Consider the following 22,536-nt stretch of genomic DNA (forward strand, 5'->3'; position numbering starts at 1 on the left):
TTTATCCAAAGTGACTTAAAAATTAAGAGAACAATAGAAGCAACAAGTGCAGTGACATGTCCCAGTTAGTGTAGCACAGTACACAAGTTTATTTATTTATTATTAAAACAAACATTTAGTATTATTGGGTCAAGTGTTTATGAAAAGATGGATCTTTAGCAGTTTTTTTAAAATGTGTTGAGTTGGGCAGGTCATCCCACCAGCAGGGAACAGTCCAGGTAAAGGTCAGTGAAAGTGGTTTTGTGTCTCTTTGGGATGATGGCACCACAAGGCGCCGTTCACTTGCAGAACACAAGCTTCTGGAGACACGTAGATCTGAAGCAGTGAGTTTAGGTCTTGCTGTAGCATCTGGATCAGTTGCAGAGGTTTGACTGATGCTGGAAGGCCTGCCAGGAGAGCATTACAATAGTCCAGTCTGGATAGAACAAGAGCTTAGACAAGGAGTTGTGTGGCTCCGATAGGAAGGGCCGGATCTTTCTGGTGTTGTATAAGGCAAATCAGCAGGATCGCATGGTTTGGCTGAAACCATAAGCAGTTCTGTCTTGGCAAGGTTAAATTGAAGGTGAAGGTCATTCATCCAGCAAGAATTTTCCATCAGGTAGGCTGAGATGCGAGCAGCAACCGTCAGATCCTCTGGCTGGAATGAAAGGTAGAGATATGTGTCATTAAGTGATAGGAAAACCCATGTTTCTAAATGACAGAGCCTAGTTACAATACAAAAAAAAAAAAGATAATAGATGGGTGGAATCTAACACAATCGTGGTCTTACTGAAGCAAAACCAAACCTTGTGCAGCTCCAGTGGCCTCACAAGGATCAAATGAATATTCACATGGGAAAATATAGTATAAAACAAATTAAATTTTCTGCCACTTTTAGTGCAATCATATGAAATCAGAAGACTCGGCCATTACAATATTTTAAATTACTTCTTCCCATACCTTGTTTGCCATGATCATTCTGCTTTCCACTTGACCTGAAATCACACACAATTTTTTTTTTTTTTTAACACAGTATTACATTTGCACATGTCAGAATATGTTCCACTGGGACAATGCAAAACCTCAACTGACGTGTTGGCAAGCATGCAGCCAGAATATGCAATTTATCATGTGGTGTTCATATTCTAGCCTCATGTGTTTTCCTGTATCATCAACGAGTAGGCCTAGGCAAGTTTGGCAAGGCAAGTTTATTTATATAGCACATTTCATACACAATGGCAATTCAAAGTGCTTTACATAGAAGAAATTAAAATAATAAAAAGAAACATGAATAATTAAAACAGTTTAAAAAAATAAAATGAAATACAAGACAGTACAGTCGGACGAACAGCGGCACAGTGCTCATTCAGTAAATGCATAGCTAAACAGAAGTGTTTTGAGTCTGGATTTGAATGTGACCACTGTAGGAGCACATCTGATCTCTTCTGGAAGCTGGTTCCAGCTGTGGCTGGCATAATAGCTAAAAGCAGACTCACCATGCTTAGAGTGAACCCTTGGTATTTCTAGCTGATGTGATCCTAATGATCTGAGTGATCTGTTGGGTTTATATTCAGTGAGCATATCTGCAATGTATTGAGGTCCTAGGCCATTGAATGATTTATATACCAGTAATAATACTTTGAAATCAATCCTAAATCTAACTGGGAGCCAGTGTAAAGACCTGAGGACTGGTGTGATATGTTCATATTTTCTGGTTCTGCTCAGAATCCTGGCGGCAGCGTTCTGTATGAGCTGCAACTGTCTTATGGTCTTTTTGGGAAGGCCAGTGAGGAGTCCATTACAATAATCCACCCTGCTGGTGATGAAAGCATGCACAAGTTTCTCTAAGTCTTGTCTGGAAACAAAGCATCTAATTCTTGCAATATTTTTCAGATGATAGTATGCTGATTTAGTTATTGCTTTGACATGACTACTAAAACTAAGGTCTGACTCTAGTGTCACACCAAGATTCCTGACTTGATTTTTAGTTGTTTGACCCCTAGAGAGAAGGTATGCGTTCACCTTGAGAACCTCATCTTTGTTTCCAAACGCAATAACTTCAGTTTTGTCTTTGTTTAATTGAAGAAAGTTTTGACACATCCAACTGTTGACTTCGTCAATGCATCGGCACAGGGAGTCAATGGGGCTGTAATCGTTAGGCGATAGGGCTAAGTAGAGCTGTGTGTCGTCTGCATAGCTGTGGTAAGCAATTTGGTTGTTTCTCATTATTTGGCTCATTGGGAGCATGTACAGGTTGAACAGGAGTGGCGCAAGAATTGAGCCTTGAGGGACTCCGCATGTCATGGATGTCCACTCAGACTTATGGTCTCCTATACTCACATAATAACCTCTCCCATCTAAGTATGACCTGAACCATTTTAGGACTATCCCAGAAAGCCCCACCCAGTTTTCCAGCCTGTCAAGAAGTATGTTATGATCGACAGTGTCAAATGCAGCACTGAGGTCGAGTAGTACCAGCACTGATAATTTGCCTGAATCAGTATTTAAGCGAATATCGTTTATTATCTTTATGAGCGCTGTCTCTGTGCTGTGATGCGGTCGGAAACCAGATTGAAAATTATCAAAGTATCCATTCGAGCTTAAGAATTTGTTCAGCTGATTGAAGATAACTTTTTCAATGATCTTGCCTATGAAAGGAAGATTTGAGATCGGTCTATAGTTGCTTAATATGGTCTTATCCAGATTGTTCTTTTTCAGGAGGGGCTTGACAACTGCAGTTTTCAGGGAGTTTGGAAAACTCCCAGAGAGAAGTGAGGCATTTACCACTTACATTTACATTTATTCATTTAGCTGACGCTTTTTATCCAAAGCGACTTACAATTGCTATATATGTCAGAGGTCGCACGCCTCTGGAGCAACTAGGGGTTAAGTGTCTTGCTCAGGGACACATTGGTGTCTCACAGTGGATTCGAACCCGGGTCTCTCACACCAAAGGCATGTGTCTTATCCATTGTGCCACACCACCCCACTTCTAGAAGATCTGCTTCTAAACTGTTTAACACACTTTTGAAAAAAGATGTGGGAAGTGTGTCAAGAGCGCATGTTGATGTTTTAAGGTGCTGTACGGTTTCTACCAAAATTTTGCCATCAATTTTTTTGAAATCAGACAAAGTTACTACTTTTTCAGGTGGTCTGATCTGTCTGACCCCAGCACAACTCAAGGATGTGCTGATCACCTTTCTGATATTATTGATTTTGTCAGAGAAGAAAGAAGCAAACTCACTGCACTTGCTGTTTGAGAGCATTTCACTGGGAATCTGGCTTGGGGGGTTTGTCAGTCTCTCTACAGTAGCAAAAAGAGTGCGTGTGTTGTTTAAATTGCAGTTTATAATATTTGAGAAGAAAGTCTGTCTAGCTTTGCCTAGTTCCATATTGAAAGCATGAAGGCTGTCTTTGTAGATGTTATAATGGACTACAAGTTTTGTCTTCCGCCACATGCGCTCTGCTTTTCTGCATTGTCTTTTCATATTTTGCACTGCTGTTGAGTTTCTCCAAGGTGCTTTTTGTCTGCCACTCTTCTTCCTGACTTTCACAGGAGCAATATCATCAATTGCACTTTTAACTTTTGAGTTAAAAGAATCAAGGAGAAAATCAACAGAGTCAGCAGATATGCTTGGTGTTAAGGATATAGCCTTCATAAATAGTACACTAGTGTTCTCATTTAAGCATCTCTTCTTGACAGACACAGATCTAGCTTCAGTGGCAGGAGAGATCAATATATCAAAGAAAATACAGAAATGATCAGACAGTGCTACATCCTTAATAACAATCGATGAGATGTTTAGACCCTTACTGATAAGTAAATCTAGAGTGTGTCCACGATTGTGTGTGGGTCCATGTACATGCTGAGTCAGATCAAAAGTTTTTAAAACAGTTTTGATTTCTTTTGCCATATTGTTTTCTGCATTATCTATGTGAATGTTCAAATCTCCAGCAATGGCAAAACAGTCAAACTCTGAGGTAATTGTTGATAACAGTTCTGTAAATTCCTCAGCAAAGGCTGGAGAGTATTTTGGAGGCCTGTAAATAATGATGAGTAAAATGCGTGGAGCACCTTTTAATACAATACCCAGATATTCGAAAGACGTGTAGTTCCCAAATGATATTTGCTTACATTGATAGATATCTTTAAAAAGAGCAGCTAGACCCCCACCTCTCTTAACAGCTCTGCAGACACTCATAAAAGTAAAGTTAGGAGGGGCTGTTTCATTGAGGATTGTTGCACTGCAGCTGTCTTCTAGCCAGGTTTCATTTAGAAGCATAAAATCCAGGTTGTTTGTGGTTATTAAGTCATTGACTAGAAGTGATTTATTTTTAAGTGAGCGGATGTTTAAAATTGCTAACTTAACAGTCTTACTTTTTTTCCCTACACCAATCTTAGTTAGACGTGCAATAGGCACCAGATTAGTTGAGTTTGCTGTACGGCTATTGAAGGCCTTAGACTTTCTATCTTGTAATAGAACAGCAATAGAGAAAGATACAGGCACACTGGGTTCCCGCTTGTTCTGTAAACATTTGAGAAAGTTACTGTTATCAAAGCGGGGACCCGACATACATCACTGAGAGCTGGTATCAGTTGTTTTTGGTTCACCTCGAGCAGATGGAGGAGGGTGTGGGCCCTGGCGTTGTGGCAGAGGCCGAAGAGCTCTCACAGAGGCAGGGGGAGGGCGAGCTGGGCCTGCAGGCTTTGGTGGTAGCGGTGCCCGACGTTTTTTGGTTGATATCTGGGGGCTTGCAGCAAAAGAGTGTGATAGTCTGGTTCCAGCATGCACAAGTTCTTCCATTTTCTGTGAGAAGCACAGAAGTGGAGTTGCTGGCGAGAGGGAGAACGTGTCTGGTGAAAGGGGCTGTTGCTCTGGTGTTATAGGAGGCTGTGATATGCTGTCCTGGCTTCCCTGGCTGTTTTCCAGGAAGTCGTCCTTGGGTGCTGAATCTTGGAGCAGTTCTGATGTGTCTGTCTGTGGTGAGCTCTGTGGGCAGGGCTCAGCTGAGATTGTGTCCGTGAGCAGAGGTTGTTGTGGCTCAGTGGTGTTATCATTGTCCTTGTGTGATATGTCAACATCATGAAGTGAAGTCCTGTGGTCATTCATACTGTGTCCAGGTGTGTGTGTGCCATTCTGATTGAGTGGATTGGCACACACTGCAGAAGGATGATTGAGGGAGAAGTAGATGTTGTCCTTTAACACTCTTGAACCAAGTTTGTTTGGGTGATGGCCATCCCGATGAAATAGTTGTCTCTGACTCCAGAAGAGATTGAAGTTGTCAATGAAGTTTACTCCTTTTATATTGCAGGTTTTTTGCAGCCATGTATTAATCCCAAGCAACCGTGAAAACCTGTTTGTTCCTCTTGCTGGGAGTGGTCCACTGATGAATGTCTGAACTTTCAGTTTTTTAAGTGTTTCAAAAAGTTCATTGAAATCCTTCTTAAGGAGTTCTGACTGCTCTTTATGAATGTCATTCTTCCCCACATGAATGATGAGTCGATTTGCAGTCTTATGTTTCATTAGAATGTTCTGAAGTTCCCTGTTTATATCAGAAGTTGTTGCTTGTGGAAGGCAGCACGTAGTTGTATCCCTGCAGCTAATGTTTCTGATTATGGAGTCCCCCACTATCAGAGTCCTGGGCTCGGCTGCGCTCTGAGCTGAGTGCCGCTGTCTGCTCGACCTTGAGCGCCAGTTAGCATCAGTGTTAGCTACTGGCTGATACAGTCTGTGTTCGATCACATTCATCACGTTTGGGGATTCCTCATTTACATTCATTAGTACTTCAAATCTGTTCTCAAGATGTATAGGTGTTGGTGGGAGACCAGTGTTTGCAATCTTTGTCAGAGCTGTATCTGGGGTAGAGGATGCTACTGCGGTAATATGTGTGGCTCGTGACAATCTGATGTCTCGAGTGCCTTTGGGTCTCGCTCCCTGTTTGTGCCATCGGTTTGTAAGTCGATCGGCTTGTTTCTCTACCTGTCGAGGAGCACTAGTTTCATGGGACTCACCGGCTATATGCTGAGTGCGTCCATGACGAAGCTCTGTTGTGTGTTCCGTCTGGTTTGGTGGTCCCGTAAATAACTTTGTTTCAAGAACTGCAATCCTTTGTAAAAGTCTGTGGCAGTTAGTGCAGCAAGTAGATTCCAGAAGAGGCATTTTCTCTCTTATCCTTGTAGGCAGTTGTGTTTTCCTTTCCCCGGAATGTAAGCTGGTCGGGTAGAAGAATTCTGCGTTTTTGTAGTAATCCAAACTTTGTCGTTTGAGCACTGTGCAGATTTGCTGAAGTTAAAATTAGGTGATAAAAGGAGCTCAAATTATAAAAGTATAGAAGATAAAATCTAAAAGCGATAGAGCAAAGCGCGGAGCAGTAAGCAAGAGCGTCCGAACAGTAGCTGAGCAGGAAGCAAACTACTACAGGAAGCCTACAGTATTTACTGAATTCGTTTTCTTAACGGTCTTGATAGCCACGTCAACCCTTATGAAAATTAACTATGGTTAACCAAAAAAAAAAATCTTGGTAACATTAGGCCTATTTGTAGTATAACTGTGGTTAAATATGGTAATAAAATCCGCCAAAAACGTGGTTACTATTTTTTAAGAGAAGAGTTTTCAGCTTCCAGACAGTGTTTAAAAATGTCCCGCCATTTAAGAGATTGATTTACTGACAGATACTATCGCGTATTAACAAAGATTTTATAACGTTACACAATTAAACGGACTTTATGTATAACAAGTCTACGAAAGCTTGTTTTAGGTCTTTTGAGGTGTGGGTTCAACTGATCTTTCTTAAAACAGATGGAAAATATAAAGACGCATGCTACATTTTCAGTGTTTTGCCTCCAGCTCTTGCCAGTTAACTGAACATCATTTAAAATGCTAACGTTAGCTTGAAAACTGTAACGTAAACTTAACACAAATGTAATATAAAATATCGTTCACATGCAGACTCTTACCTCAGCCGGTGATCGGTTGGCATGATGTCCGCTGTGACGAACCAGGCTCACTGAAAAGGGTGTTATTTCCGAAGAATCCAAACCAATGACATTATATAGATCAGTGATCCAAACGGACTGACTGACAACAGGACTCCTGCTCACGGCTGCTCTCGACGAATACGATTGCTTTGAACCACTGTTAATCTCACAATCCACTTCACGAGAGTAGACTGAATTCAAATCTCCCGCTTGCCCTTGATACAGATCCAAAGTCGGCTGATCAGCTAACTGTTGTGGGCGGGACTAAACAGCGGAAACGTAATGGCGGCGAATTTGAATCTGCGTCATCGCGTGGGCACACACACACACACACACACACACACACACACACACACACACACACACACACACACACACACACACAAAGCCCTGAATGTGCAGCAACGGAGATTTGGAAAAATATTAATAAAATATACATGAAATTATGGGAGAATAAGACAATGAAATAATGATCAAAATGAGCATCTATTTGCAAGACAAGATTAAAAGACTAGATGCAATAAAAAATAATTCAATACAGGTCTACTGTAGCCTATGTAGGGTAGGCTACTGTATGTACAAATACTATTATTTAACCTTAAAAAAACCTCACTTTAACCCCCACATGCTTAATAATCTGTAAGGACAACATATTGAATAGATGCAGATTTCTTCAGTTATACCTTCTTTTCTTTGTTTTCTAATTTCACAGAAAAAAATCTGTAAAATATTACTTTGTAAAAATACAGACAAGTTCCTTTTAAAAAACGTAAAATTGATGTAAAACCAAAATACAAGCAAGCAATTACCTGTAAATTTAATAGTGGACCTTTAAATTACAGCAAATATCTGTAAAATAACAGGCATTCACTATAATGACAAAACGGTAAAATTCTGTAAAAAAAAACACAGACCATTACCTGTAAAATTACACTTTTTTTTACAGTGTAGGCAACATAAATAAAACCCCAAAATGTAGAAATTTACATTATTTATTTACTTAAGAACAATCAAATAGTACAAGAACAAAAATAAGACAAAAAACTGAACAGAAATTTTTTTTTTTTTTATCTTTTTGATCAGCTCCGTGAGCTTCGAATTGATAGATGTGCCTATCTGAGCTAGGCATCATGTATGACAGTTGCCAAAGTGAGATATGAGCTAAAAAATGACCATCCTGCCATGAGCTATATAGGAGACATATCTTGTATGTACATATAGGGCTTATATGTATATATAAAGAAGCAATACAGGAGACCTATATGCTGTATATATGCAGCATATATGTGCATATAAACTGCATATAGGTTTCATATATGCGCATATATCCTCATATAGATTCTTTCCATGTGGGAATGAAACTATTCATGTACTCCTGCAGAGCGAGGACCACCTTACGAATGGTTCGACAAAACGTGTTTTCCCCGAGCTTCTGTGCGTCACCCACCGTGCAAGTATGTACCACTTGCAACAAAAAAAAACGCAACGCAATATTTGCGGTACAGTAAGTGCATGAATTCGACGTGTTAAATTCTTTATGTGCGGCTCAAGAAGTTCGCAAAGATAAGACATTCCTTCCGCGGAAAATCTGTATCTTTCATACAAATAACTATCAGGAAAGGCAAGGGGATTTTTTCTGGCTAAAAACTCTTTCTCTACGAAGTGCTCGTCAAACAATTTGCGCTGAGATGTCCACCGGATTTGGAAGAAAAGGTGAAGTCATTGTAACAGACACTGGGAATAAGTTACGTCACCTATATGTTTCTTTGCTCTCAGCTGATTGGTCAAACTTCAGTCTGAGATCTTGAATCCAGAGCATAACCTGCCCCGGAGCAGGTTAGCCGTGCAGCGTAAGATACCATGGCAACGAACACTGATTAAAGCCAAGCTACTTTCATAGTACCTAAAACCCAGGGTTGGCGGAAACTAAACTGAAACATAGCTGGCTAGCCACCTAAACCGGTTTCATGGTACAGGCCCCTGGTCGCAATATTTATTCTGATTACTTTTGTGTGATAAAGATGACTGATAAAGCTATTATATGTAGCTAGTATGAGTAACAAAATGCTTTTTCTGTGTCCATATTTGACTAATAATAATGCAAAAAATGTGCACTTCAAATGAACATTTCTGAGAAAAATGTTTAATCTTTAATAGTCTTTAATAATAAATATATGTCCAAATTAAAAACTTAATACATGCAAGTAATTATGACTGAAAACATCCAGCAACTAGGGAATACATAGCCATGGATATATGTTTATATATAGGGCTATACAGCCATCTACTGGTTACACAACAGTATTACAGATGATAAATGCTGCATGACTCCGAGGTAAATATTTAGTACTGTAAAATCCCTTAAAACATTTATATAATTTGTTTGAAATAAATATTTTATGTCTGCAACTTGTTACTGTATGTGGGAGTTCAAATCAGTTTGTACTGTTAGATTATAATACATTACTCTCTCATTTTCCAGGGAGTGGAGCAACTTTTCCATAAACAAAATTCTGATACTGTCATAGAGGATGGAGTGATAGTACCAGAGACCCACTGTCCCTATCAGACAATAATCTTACTTGGTTCAGACACATCACCTTTGAATGACTGGGATCTTGATCTTCAGACACCTGATTTATTTTATTTTAATATAAAATAGCAAATATTTGAATTTCCTCTAGATTAAAACAAACACAGTTCACAAGTACACAAGAGATTGCACTTTATTCTTATTAGTCTATGCTGATCTTGGATTAGAATACCAACAGCATATGAATGTTAAGGGGATAGTTCACGCAAAAATTAAATTCTCACTTATTTTACTCACCCTCATGCTGTCCCAGATGCATTTTACTTATTATTCTTTCTACAGATAAACACGAATTAAGATTGTAAGAAAAAGTAATCCATCTCTGCGAGTCCTAAAGACGCTTTAAAAACCACACACAGTGAGCGTGACGGTAATCCATGCGACCTCAGTGGCTGAATCAATGCCTTCTGAAGTCAAACAATAGGCTAGATAAAAGAAATACTAATAATGTGACTGTTTTAACTATTAAAAATCACTTCCGACCAACTGTCTTACGTACATGGGTTACAATCCACTTGTATTATATGGACTCACAGGGATGGATTATTTCCTTAAAAATCTTTGTCTATGTTTATGTGAAGAAGAAAGTCATATACATCTGGGATGGCATGAAGGTGAGTAAATGATGAGAGAATTCTCATTTTTTGGGTGGACTATCCTTGTATTGCTTGTATCCAGTCACTAGCTGATTTGTTGAATTGCAACAGGAACTGTTCAAAGGATCATTGCATCTTTTAAAATGCATATTCATTTTAAATATGTATTCTGTATTTGTAATTGTGCATTTTGTATTCATACTTTGCAGTCACGTGACTACCATGGATACCTGGCGGGCAACAAACGGGTATTTTCAACGTAGAGTCCTGTAGTTCCAGGTCTTTTTAGTAGCTATCAAGTCTGTTAGCGAGCTAGCTGCATAACTATGGACTAGGACAGCTATTCCCAAACTGTGGTCCGCGGACCACTAGTGGTCCGTGAGGGTACTGCAGGTGGTCCGTGGAAAGGCAAAATAAAATATAAAATAATATTTTTTTACCTTAATTTTACCAGGAAATTTCCATAAAAAAAAATAAAAGAATAATATGTAGGCCTATATTGATATAACATTTTAATTAAATTGGCAAGTTATTGTGTGATTACTAAAATAGCCTGGTGGTGTTCGGCCTTGACATTCAAGTTCAGTGCCGTTAGAACCACAACATTGGTTCGGTGGATAGCAACAGGTTCTCTGAAGAGAAAAGGGCAGAGGCAAATATGTTCTCATTATCACATCACACGCATAGCCTTTAATGGTGCGTTCACACCGGACGAAATTTCGCTTCAAACTTTTGTTTTTACGCGCGTCAATTTCGCTCTCGACGCGCGAATTGATACAAAGTGGTCAAGCGTATCACTAGACGCGGTAGGCGCGAATTTGACATGTGATCCCTTTTTGAATTTGACGCGCTATTCGCGTCCGGTGTGAACGCACAGTTAGGCATAGGCAGTAACAAATGTTTATAAATGGAATGAATAAGGCCTGTTATTATTTTAATTTCCAGTTAGTTTCTTGATCTCGCGTTTCTGAAATGTTTTCCAGATGTGCTGTTAAGTGGACAAACTCAAGCCTAGGTACTTTTTGATGACTTGTAAAACTAAAACTCTGAAGATTAATAATCCCCTAAAATCGCCAAAGGTTTTGAAATGTTGACTATATTCCAGTGTTCTGTATAGATTTCATACTCCATTGCTATGGAAATAAGCCTGTTGTTCAAATGAACCTGATTATGCCCTCGGGCGCTTGAGTAAATAAATAAATTAAATATGTGGCAGCCATTGTGTGCAGTAAACTTTCTTTTAACAAGCCTGTTGTACTGATGTGATGACCAATGATAGTTTTAGAGCTAGTAAGCCTATTTAGAGGTGCAGATTAATTCAGGTAGGACTCTGTGTAGACATATTTTATTATGTGTATTATGAGGTGGTCCGCGAAAATTCTTGATTACAAATAGTGGTCCACACACACAAAAAGTTTGAAAACCCCTGGACTAGGATTAACTCCAAGGTAGCTAAATTGTGTAAAGCAGACAAGTTTTTTTTAGATAATCGAGCAGTAATAATTCCTCCGTAAAAATCTAGCTCTACTGTTGGGTCATCTCTGGTTCTCATTGAAAACCATAGATATCACAAACCTCAAAACAACCTATCACACACTTTTGTTGTTGTTAGCAAAAGACGACAGCTGTTACTGTGCGTTCACACCGCCACCGGTGAGTGCGTCAAAGTGCCCGGAAGTCATTCATTTTCAATGAATTTTGCCGCTCTCGCCGGCGGCGGTGTGAACGTACAGTTAGCCTAGCTTAGACTCATAACACAAACAGCTGACTCGCCGAGCTAGTGGTGTTGATTGACGAAACTACAGGGTAACTTAAAGACACGATTAATTACATGATCATACACCCATTGTATTCAAACAAAATTAATGTTGAAATGACCTTTGATGGAGTGATGGAATGATCACTGCACAGACGTGTATACTGTGAAGGTTGCTTATCTCATCTGCTCAACTATCTGGCATGTCGTTTACACCTCAAAACACCAACTTTTGTATAGTAAAACTGGCGACGTCCTGGCAAGATCCTTGATTAGTTTACTGGGTTTCGTTGCTGGAGAACGACGTTCTTGCCCGCCAGCCAGTACTTGTGACGTCACGTGCAAAGTATGAATAGTAATGTATATCATGAGAATACTGTGCATTACATGTATAGTATGCAGTTAATGTTTTGTGGATTCTGGTCTTTCCTGTCACAACATAATTGCATCCAAGACTTTCACTTTGATACTTGTGTATGCTTTAGTGACAATAAAGATTGTAAATTTATTTGAATTCATATTTTCAATTACATTCATTTAACTGGTTGTATAAGTCACAATTGAAACGTCATAATTGTCATAATTGTTAAAATATGTTTGCAATTTTAAATGTTAGAAGATAATATGTGACCCCGCCTGTGAAACCCCGGCTAAAGTCGCAGAATCGAATTATGAGTTAACAAGTGTCAAAGTAGTCATAGCCATAAAAATGACAAAAATAGTCCATGTGTGTTTATTGCTGTAAATGATAGATTATACCAATGGTTTTGAGATGCAATACTTATATTTTCATTTATAACATGATAAATACTGAAATTAATGATTTTATTGACGTGGGCATTGATTTCGATCGTCTCTGGGTTTATTTCGCGCAACAACACTGCTGATTCGTATATCATTCGGTTCAGGAACTTCTTTTCTGTGTCTTTTCTATTAGAAAGAGTAAAAACCATAGACTGTAAAAAAAATATGGACGTAGTGTCCGTGACATCACCCGTAGGTTTCTGAAGAGCATTTTTGAAGCCTAAAGTGGGCGGAGCCGGCCGTCGCCATCTTGGCCTTGCGTCACTCCCGGATAACAGAAAATAGGCAAACAGGCGGGGCGTGAGTGGAGCTAAGAAGCCTGGCCATAGATATGAGCCTGGCTATCTGAAATCACCTAGCTCGACGTGATCAAGTTAGCTGATGATGTAAAGCCAATTAAAAGTTCCTATTTTTGCCCTTCGAAATATTATAATAGTTAAAAGACATGGCTGGGTCATTCCACGAAATTGGTGCCTTTTGTGTCCCTGAGAAATAATCAGACGTAGAATTACTATAACACCAAAGAAATTTGTGATTTAAAAACATAATAGTACTATGTATTATTTCCTCAATATTACATTAAATTAAAGTCATTTATATATTATTTTAAATAATTAAAATTGCATTTATGCTGATAAGGGTAAGGTTTTTGGCCTGTCCCTCCCTGTGATTGTTCTTTTTCAGCAGGACTTTTAATTTGCAAATTGAAGGCAAAATTATACAAAAATCACATTTTCATATTGTTCTAAGTATAGTGTCACTGTTAAGCAATGTTTTGGCATAAATATACATTATTTTTAATAAAATATAAACCATTTTATCGGTGTCCCCTGATTTCATGTCATGCCTGTTACCCTCACCAAAAAACCTTTGTAAAATAATGGTACATTCCTGTGACATCACTTCCAGGAAGTTACATCATCTCTCAATCATTATTCCAACAGTTAAAACACAAGTAAGTTTCTCTCTCTCTTCTATAATGCTCTATTTTGATGATTTATTAGGTATAACTGAGGTGGGGACATCATGCAATGTCAAAACTGTTACTGATTTTTAAAGTATAAATTTAAACAATTATTTATTTAACTTAATGTAATCAACATCTACAAGTAATATCCTTTCAAAGTGTACAACATGTGCTTTTGTGGCCTTGCCCTAATAGCTAACAATTAGCAAATTAGCTTGAATTTGTCAAACCTGTTACTGTCAGGCCTGTTACTTTTGTATAGTAACAGGTTTTGACATGTGGGGTAACAGGGATGACATAGATTAGGTGTCACCTTAGCCACACTGTTTTTAAAGTTTATCTGTGTAAATTGCTAACATTTTTAAAGGTCATCCTGGGTGTTTTATTGAGCTAATGCCTATACATTCAGAGTTGGTATTGCTGGTGCATCTGGCAATTAAAGTATTAACCCTCTGATGGTCTTCGGGGTCTTTTTGACCCGCAAATGACTTTTGCTGAATTAAAAAAAAAAATTTCTCTTTGTCTAAATGGCATGAAACTTTGTACGGCTCTCAACCCTTTCTAGATGTACAATAAAAAAAAAAAAAATTTGTAATGATATCTGTTTTTATGTTAGCGTGAAAAAAATTGTGACTTTCGTGGTCTTCGGGGTCTCCAGAGACCCCAGACAATAACATGTAATTTTGTAACAGAATAATATTTTTTTTTAACAAATGTAATTTTACTCGGTTTATTAATGTTTTTACTCCACATTTGTGCAGTTTGGGGAGGATTTATGATATATTTTAAATTTATATAAATAAATTAAAAGTTTTTTTTTTAATAGGTTTTTATACAAAACAGTTTATACAGTTTTTTTAAATGTAAAATTCACTTTATAAATGTCTAAATTTCATTCATGGGGATAACATGGGTAATTTGACATGGTTTTGTGTAAAATTTTTGCCCATATTTTGGAAAATGTAGTTTTAAAAGTAAAAAATTATAATTTTAGCCACTAGATGGCTATAGAGCCCCATTATATGCTATTTGCTATTTGACTAACTGAAAGATATCTTTTCACAAGTTTTTTCCAGTTGGATTCATATCTAAATATTATGAAATCACAATTTTAACAATAAAAATGACTTTTTTTTGTGCGATTACAAACAATAGCTGTAAGGTGACTGCAGACCCTCGCCCCAATCTTGTAATGTTCAAGAAAGTGAAACCAAATGTTAGCATCTGTTTTCAGATCATCATAGAAAGACCAAGATCTGATTATCTTCCTTGCCTAATAATTGAACCAGATCAGTATATTTTAAGTTCTGTCAGGGGACATACTCACACAGACAAACAGATGGACGCATGGGTCTAATTACTCTAATTACAATACCCTTAAATCTTTAGATCTCTTAGAAATGTAATGTGCTTCACTAATACAACTAGGCTATGTCAAGTAATACAATTTAAAAAGGTAAAACTTTACAAAATGATGTAAACAAATATGTGCAGTGTATGCTGAAGAATGTGTGTCCTGTCATCCCTGTTACTCTGGTCAGTCCTGTTACTATGATGTCAATCCTGTTACTGTCATTAATTTCATAAAAAATATAAAAATTATATTTGAAATGGCCTTCCAAGTTTTTCCATTGTAACCCTATCTACAGTATATTGTATTTTTGACAAAGCCCTTCTTTTAATATCTCTCTTGTAAAAATATATATTTTTCTTAATTGACATGTGATCACCCTCCAAAATGTGTATGTTCTTGGTCATCTGAATGGCAAATATAAGAAAAAAAAATCTAAATTTTGAAACAATTCCAGTGAAAAGAGGGACTAAAATACTGCTCATATATGTGAAAACTATAACATATTTCTAATTAAAACTATAGTATATGTATTCTCTTTAAATTGTAACAGCTGAACCTAATCAGAGCCTAACATGCAAAAGAATCATCAGAAATAAACAAATATTCTCCAAAAATATTGGACACTATACAATATTTTAAGTATTGTATACAGTAACGTTACTTTAATGTACAATTACACCTGAATAGACTGAATAGATTTCTAATTTCCTAAAAGCTTCTGTCGACAAAGTAGTAGCAGCAGGTAAATACAGATAAAATAAAAAAACAAACATAACTTAATATCACTAAAATGAAATAGAAAGCTGCGCTTACAGACACTCACATCCACACACAAACAACACTGACGTCTTCACTTCCAGGTCAAGAAGCTGTATATAAAGAAACTCAGTAGCCAATGAGAACACATTGCTGCTAGCCCCGCCCCCACGAGAGAAATGTGTCAGAAGGCATAAATGAAAATGAACTTCAGAAGCGTAAATGAAAACTCTGGAAGCACATTTGTAAGTTCAGATCAGCGATAGAAAGATGAGAAAACAGTTAGCAAAACATGCAGTGTACCGTAAAACTTCAGATAATAGCCCGGGCTTTTATTTTCCCAAATCGCCGAAATACACTGGCTTGTATTTGAGACAGGCGTCTATATGAGACAGGCCTTTCATTTAGTGTTGAGATGAGCATGACAGTAGGAGGTTACCATATCTGTGTTTGTGTTTAACAAATCAGTTAATGTCAGAATTAGCCTATTTCCGTATGTCTAAAGGGAAGCGAGAAGACCTGACGAGAAGCACAGCACCGCGTCTTTAAAATTCAAACACATTATTCTCTATGAGTGTACATTCCCAGCCGGCATTTCAACGTTGATTCACCGTTGAAACAACGTCAGGTAGCCTACCATGGTTGAATCAACAGTGAATTACCTTTCGATTTTGCAAAACGGATCAACGTTGATATTGTGACGTCGTTTCACTGCGGAAGAAACAACGTTGATTCACCGTTGAAATCGCGGCGTCGTTTCACTCTTACCTTTCGGGTTATGGTCTTCTGTCGACGTAGCCTGGGAAAACCCAGACTACTTCCGGCGAATTTTAATTCTCTCTCCAGGATAGTCTGGAGAAGAGCCCATTCAAACTCATTTCTGTGCCGCCGAAATCGCGGCACCAATCAGAAACGTTTGGGGAGGGATTTACATGATGACGACAGCGCAGCGACGCTGAAGGAGATTTCATTACAAAGATGGATGCCGCCGTGGAACATCACTCGTTCGAATCATAGACAGTATATAAACGAATCAGTTATCACGTCTGTTTTGAGCGATTTAAACTTACCGTTTTCGTTAAAACCGGAGCAAAGAACAACACTCGAAGCATACGTCATCTCCTTCATCGATCTGATTGGTTTTATGACTGTCCAATTGCGCCCAGAGGAATTTGAGCTACGTCGGTTGGTGACGCCCCTTTGGAAATGATTTGTCTACATAGCTTCGCCAGACCCTATACTCAGTTTCAACTGAGAAGGGTCTAGTTTTAACCAGGCTACTGTCGATGTTGAATCAACGTTGAATTACCTTTCGATTTTGCAAATTGAATCAACGTTGATATCGTGACGTTGTCTCACCGTCGTACCTTTCATCATGGGATAATACAATTGTACATTCAATTACAACCTAGTTTGCAGTTGGAACATGAGTCATGACAATGCTGACTGAATTTGTGATTAACTGTCCATACTGTACACTAAAAATGGTTAACTGTCAAATGACTGGCAGCAATGGCTTAATTAAACACATTAAATCATGAGTTAACACATGCTCAAGATTGTAAAACAAGTTTTATTCTGAAAAAACAAGTCTAAAAATACTTTCTAAAACAGATGAAAAACATCTCAAACTTTAAATTGCAGCGTTTTCGAAGTAATGTTAAAAACCTGTAGAAGTAAACATCTAAATGGAATGTTTAAAGACAGTTTTTGTTCAATTACAGTAACCCTTAAATTAAACATTTAATATTTAAAATGTAAAGTAAAAAAAAAAGTTTTTAAATTCTCAATAAAATGTGACAGCCTTGTGCAGTGCTCCGACAGGGTCCCAGCTCGAGGTCCATTCTGATGCCATCACTTCCTCTTCACTTCTTGCCCGCTGTCTGCTACTATCTTATAAATTTGTCGGGTAGAAAACAAAGTATACAACACTATCCATTCTAAAACACATATTTTATGTATTCAGATGTACATTTACACAAATAATTCTTCAGAGCCCCAATGTGGAATTGTAAAAAATGTTATATTACTCCCATGTGTCAGTTATGGTTACTATAATCATAAGGTCATGATTTCATCCTTAAAACAGATGAAGAAATCAACAAATTGTGGTGTTGAGCTGAGAGGGTTGAGATCTGTTGTTCTTTATATCTTTCAATGCAGGTTTATATTGTTTCAACAATTATATATTTCTGTATATTTCTGATAATATTTGTGGAGAAACATTACACTGTTTTAATTCAGAATCCTAACCATACATTGTATACTAATTAAAAGTAATTTATTAAATCAAGTAAAATAAAAAAATAACACAAAAGGCCAATGAATCCGTACCAGAAGTGATAGTGCAATGTAGCAGCTAAAGAATAATCCTCCACCAACCTGCCAGTAATCAGCTGGATCCTTGGCGAATCTGAAGGGGGGAAATAAGAAATTATTCAATGAAAAGTCCTTAAAAAGCAGTATTTTTTTTTTTTTTTTTACCATTCCTTTAAACAATCTTAAAATTGATTTAAATTGTAAAAACGTTTGCCATTATAACATTCACACAACATAAACAATCTTAAAATTGATTTAAATTGTAAAAACGTTTGCCATTATAACAATCACACAACATGAACTGAGTAATGTCATCTTTGAGACTGTTAGTTATTACATGATTAAAAATGTAAACGTACACTTAAAGCATGGCAATCCCATCAGAAATGTGTATCATAGCAAGGGAAGCACACACAAAAAAGCCAAATGGTACACCAAAATCAAACCATCAAATAATTTTACCTGCAGCCGCATTTATCCTATTATGACACGTCTGAGGGTCTTTCTCTTAATGGTTTCCAGTGATTAAAGAAAAGACTGATGAAGGTGACATGAATCCACTTTCAGTGCGCCACTTCAGCAGAAGACAAAAGAACAAAAAGTTACTCAGACTTTCTATCAATAAAGTTAAATGTCTTATTTTAAAGATGAAATCATAATACTATATATTAATCCCCGTGTAGGTTTTCGAACAGTGGGTAAAATTGACTTACTGTAGTTGGTGAATGGGTCTTTCTGTTGGATGTCGTTATCAGTGTTTGAAGAGGTTATGTAAACTTCTAAATTATGGTTTTATCACTTTACTCATTCCCACGCTTTTTTTTTTTTACCTCTCATGCGTTTTTAAACTAATGTTAATGTTAGCTGACAACATTAAACACATACCGTTACCAACAACAAAACACAGCAATGTCAGATTGTAACTTACATTGAAATACATGCTAATATCGCTACGCTAATGGTGAAGCAGTACAAAAACACACACAGAGATAACTTATTTATCTTATGAGGTTGCAGTAAGCCTATGACCGTTCCCCGGGTCCCTAACGTTAGACTGTTAACCCTCTGAGGTCGAGAAACGCGCCGACGCGTTTTGCTGGATTTTTTTCACATAGCAGCAACATAAACTTAAATTACTCCGTCATTTATGGTTATACAGAAAAAAAAAAAAAAAAAAAAAAAAATCGGTGATATTTCTACTTTTGTATGTGTCCACTTACAATCAAATCAAAACATTGTGCTTTTGTAAAATAAAGAAAATAAACAGGGTGTGCGTTCTGCCTCTCCGTCGCGGTGAACTTTTTTTTCTTGAGCACGTCTATAAACTGAAACAAAACTCAGCGAATACTTGTCACACATTTATGAGCCATATACCTTTATACACATTTAAGTGTGTACTTTTAAATGATCGGATTCAAACTGCAAACAAATATTCTCTGTTTAAGTAATTTGTATAAAACCAACAGGATGTCCAGTATCTCAAACGCTTGCTAATTACTTTTTAATTCGACACGCCCACTCGCGCAAAAGAGATTCACATGCAAATCTCCACATGGGACGCGAACGCCCTCGTTACCTCAATCACAAAACACCAAAACACTTCACAAGTCTCTGCTTTTCGTCGAGTTTGGAAGACACGTCTGAGCTTACATTGGATTTACCTAAGAAGAAGAAGAACGCGATTTGAAGACAAGAAAGATGTAAGGTAAGAAATTCTTACTTATTAGTTTATGGTATTGTTGCATAAACTTCACATTGCAGTTGAACTGTTGCTAGATACTGTATATGGTGAATATTATACTATTTAGACCCGTGTTTCCTGATAAATACTGTTTGTGGATATCTGCTCAAACATAGATATGTATAACCATAATGTTTAATATTTTGGAGCGCGATGGTGTTTGAATGTATCATATTTTGGAGCGCGCTGTGGGTTTTAATGTATCATATTTTGGAGCGCGATTGCGTTTGAAAGGAAAAATGCACCAAACATTAGGCTTTATGTTTTTACTATTATCTCATTTCATATCATCATAACGAATGGAAACATTTGAAGTAACATATGATAATCAATATATTTTTCTCTAGCGTAGTTGTTCTTGAAATCTTTTGGAAGATTTAATTTATTGTTATTATTATTTTATGCAGCACTGCGTAGCCTATGCCTACAAGGCACAACAAACCTGGTGTTCATTATATGTTGTTGGAAACGTGTGTGTGTGTGTGTGTGTGTGTATTCTGTGAATTTTAAAAAGAAATTTTAACCAGAAAAATCTAAAATCTATTCCCAAAATCGTGCAGCCCTATAGTTTCTCTTGATATCATTATGTTCACATTTTTTTCTTTTTTTTTTTTCTTTCAGGGACCAGATGCAACTGAGTCCTGCTGACTTCAACATTCACATGAGTCTCTGTACATGAACATGGTAAAGTGAAAATCAAACACCTTGGAAATTAAAGGTATGTACAATGTTTTTAGGAATGGCACAAAGGTCTCTGTCTTTGGATCATTGTTTTCAATGTGCTCTTTTGTCATTTGTATTTTTGGATTGTGTTGTGCTGTAAATAAATCCAAACAATCTAAAAGCCATTCTTTTTTAAATCTCCTCATTCTTTGTGCAAGGTTGCTCTGAATGACAGGGCCTGATCGCTCCTAATAGGGCAGTTAGGGGAGTGTCTTTGTCTTTCTCAGGTGTTAAAAGCTTACATATTCATGAGATGATCACGCCTCTTCGCATATGGCTTTGTCACACAAAACACGTCTTAGAAATTTTAAATCAATATATTGTCTTATCTGAATGAGCAGTCAGGGTGATTTTCACATAGTTTTGGAGCAAATATTCTAGGCTATGTCATACAATTTTCAAAAGTCTTGTGAAGAAATAATCAGTATGGGTTTTATGGCCTTATTTCAGTGAGAATTTTTTTTTGTATTTTCACAAACCACGCATAAATGTCATTATCTCAAAACTACAAACTTTTACATACATGCTGCTGATATATTATTGTAGCAGAGTTTGTGCTGAATACAGTGTAATCAGACTTTAGCCCTGAAAATGTCACTAGTAACAGAAAAAAACACAAATGTCAGAGCATGTCAGAACACCTCCATGGCCCAGAAAACAGCTCAGACCTCAGAGGGTTAAGGACTGAAAAATGTTTTCTTACCTGATATCGCCAGTATTTTTACAGACCACGTAACGACCCCTTCCTCTGTTCACATTCCAGCTTTTGTTCTTCATTGACATATCAACTCAAATTCGCTCAAAATGTAAGAATTCAACAGGCAGATATAAAATAATCCAGGTCTGACCGAGTAATCAACGCAAGCAGCAGCTGCTCACCGACCGAGAGTAACGGACGTATTTTCAAATTTAAAATAGGCGCGCAGAGCCGCGCACACTCTCACTGGACAGTTTCCTGAAAGACAGACAGATTAACCAATCATGCTCAAAGTAAAACGGCGAAACAACCAATAACAATAGTTTGCGCGAGTTAACATAGTGTTGTAGGCTATTGAGTTTTATTTGCAGTCTGTATTAATATTTAATTAATTGGTCAAATGACATGACAGTGTGAATACTAATGTAATAATGCAATGTAAACTGCAAGCAGACAAAATTGTAAATTCACACAAAATCACATAAGGCAAAAGGTTTTGCTGCACTGCTCTCTTGAGGGTGAAAATATTATTGTTAATAATGATAATAATTGTATTTTAACATACACTGAAGAGCTGTTATGATAAAAAATCATTAAATGCTAATTATCATAATAATACGTTAAAAGGCAGATATTTTTGTAGTATGTTGTCGAAAACATTACGTTGTTTCAACGTACAGATCTTGTAAAAATTTCAACGTTGATTTAGAAGTGTTTTTGTTAACCTTTTTCAACCATTTAGCATTAAACGTTATTTCAACGTTGATTTAGAAGTGTTTTTGTTAACCTTTTTCAACCATTTAGCATTAAACGTTATTTCAACGTTGTTTCAACGTTGAAACAACAACTGACATTATTTCAACCATATTTCAACGTTGAAGGTCTGTCATGTGCCGGCTGGGTTGGCTCAAATCATCGTTAAAGGGTTAGTTCACCCAAAAATGAAAATTCTGTCAGTAATTACTCACCCTCATGTTGTTCCAACCGCGTAAGACCTTCGTTCATCTTCGGAACACAAATTAAGATATTTTTGATGAAATCTGAGAGCTGATCACTTCTCCGTAGGCTGCTAGGTGGCCCAAACTTGCTGGCCCAGAAAAGTTATTAAAGAGATCGTTAATATAGTCCAAGTGACTATAGTGGCTCAATCTTAAGTATATCAAGCGACGAGAATACTTTTTGTGCGCAAAAACAAACAAAAATAATGACTTTATTCCACTATTCATTTCCTTCTCTCTGGGCCTCTAGTTGGTTCATGTAGTGTTTTTGCGC

General features: G+C 37.2%; 3 long non-coding RNA genes across 4 annotated transcripts in view; 1 reads left to right on the plus strand and 2 right to left on the minus strand.

The window, feature by feature from the left end:
- Nucleotides 1-153: 153 nt before the first annotated feature.
- Nucleotides 154-7,847, minus strand: LOC309503329. Its single transcript, XR_014207614.1, has 3 exons — nt 6,938-7,847; nt 940-974; nt 154-637 (listed from the first exon to the last, which is right to left on the minus strand). It is a non-coding gene; the product is annotated as an uncharacterized lncRNA (long non-coding RNA).
- A 9,224-nt stretch (nt 7,848-17,071) lies between these two features.
- Nucleotides 17,072-22,536, minus strand: part of LOC309503306 — a 131,345-nt gene continuing 125,880 nt past the window's right edge. Inside the window, exons 1-4 of one of the 2 annotated variants that reach the window (XR_014207604.1) lie at nt 21,253-22,534; nt 18,566-19,168; nt 18,119-18,197; nt 17,072-17,677 (exon numbers count right to left, since the gene is read on the minus strand). This is a non-coding gene — a long non-coding RNA (uncharacterized lncRNA). Of the gene's footprint in view, nt 17,678-18,118; nt 18,198-18,565; nt 19,169-21,252; nt 22,535-22,536 lie in introns of those variants that run through there. The other variant, XR_014207605.1, reaches the window with a different exon arrangement.
- On the plus strand, nt 17,838-18,336 carry LOC309503756. Its single transcript, XR_014207846.1, has 2 exons — nt 17,838-17,998; nt 18,029-18,336. It is a non-coding gene; the product is annotated as an uncharacterized lncRNA (long non-coding RNA).

Source organism: Leuciscus leuciscus (genome assembly GCF_965113295.1).
Source record: "Leuciscus leuciscus genome assembly, chromosome: 1".
In the NCBI taxonomy this organism is placed as follows: domain Eukaryota; kingdom Metazoa; phylum Chordata; class Actinopteri; order Cypriniformes; family Leuciscidae; genus Leuciscus; species Leuciscus leuciscus.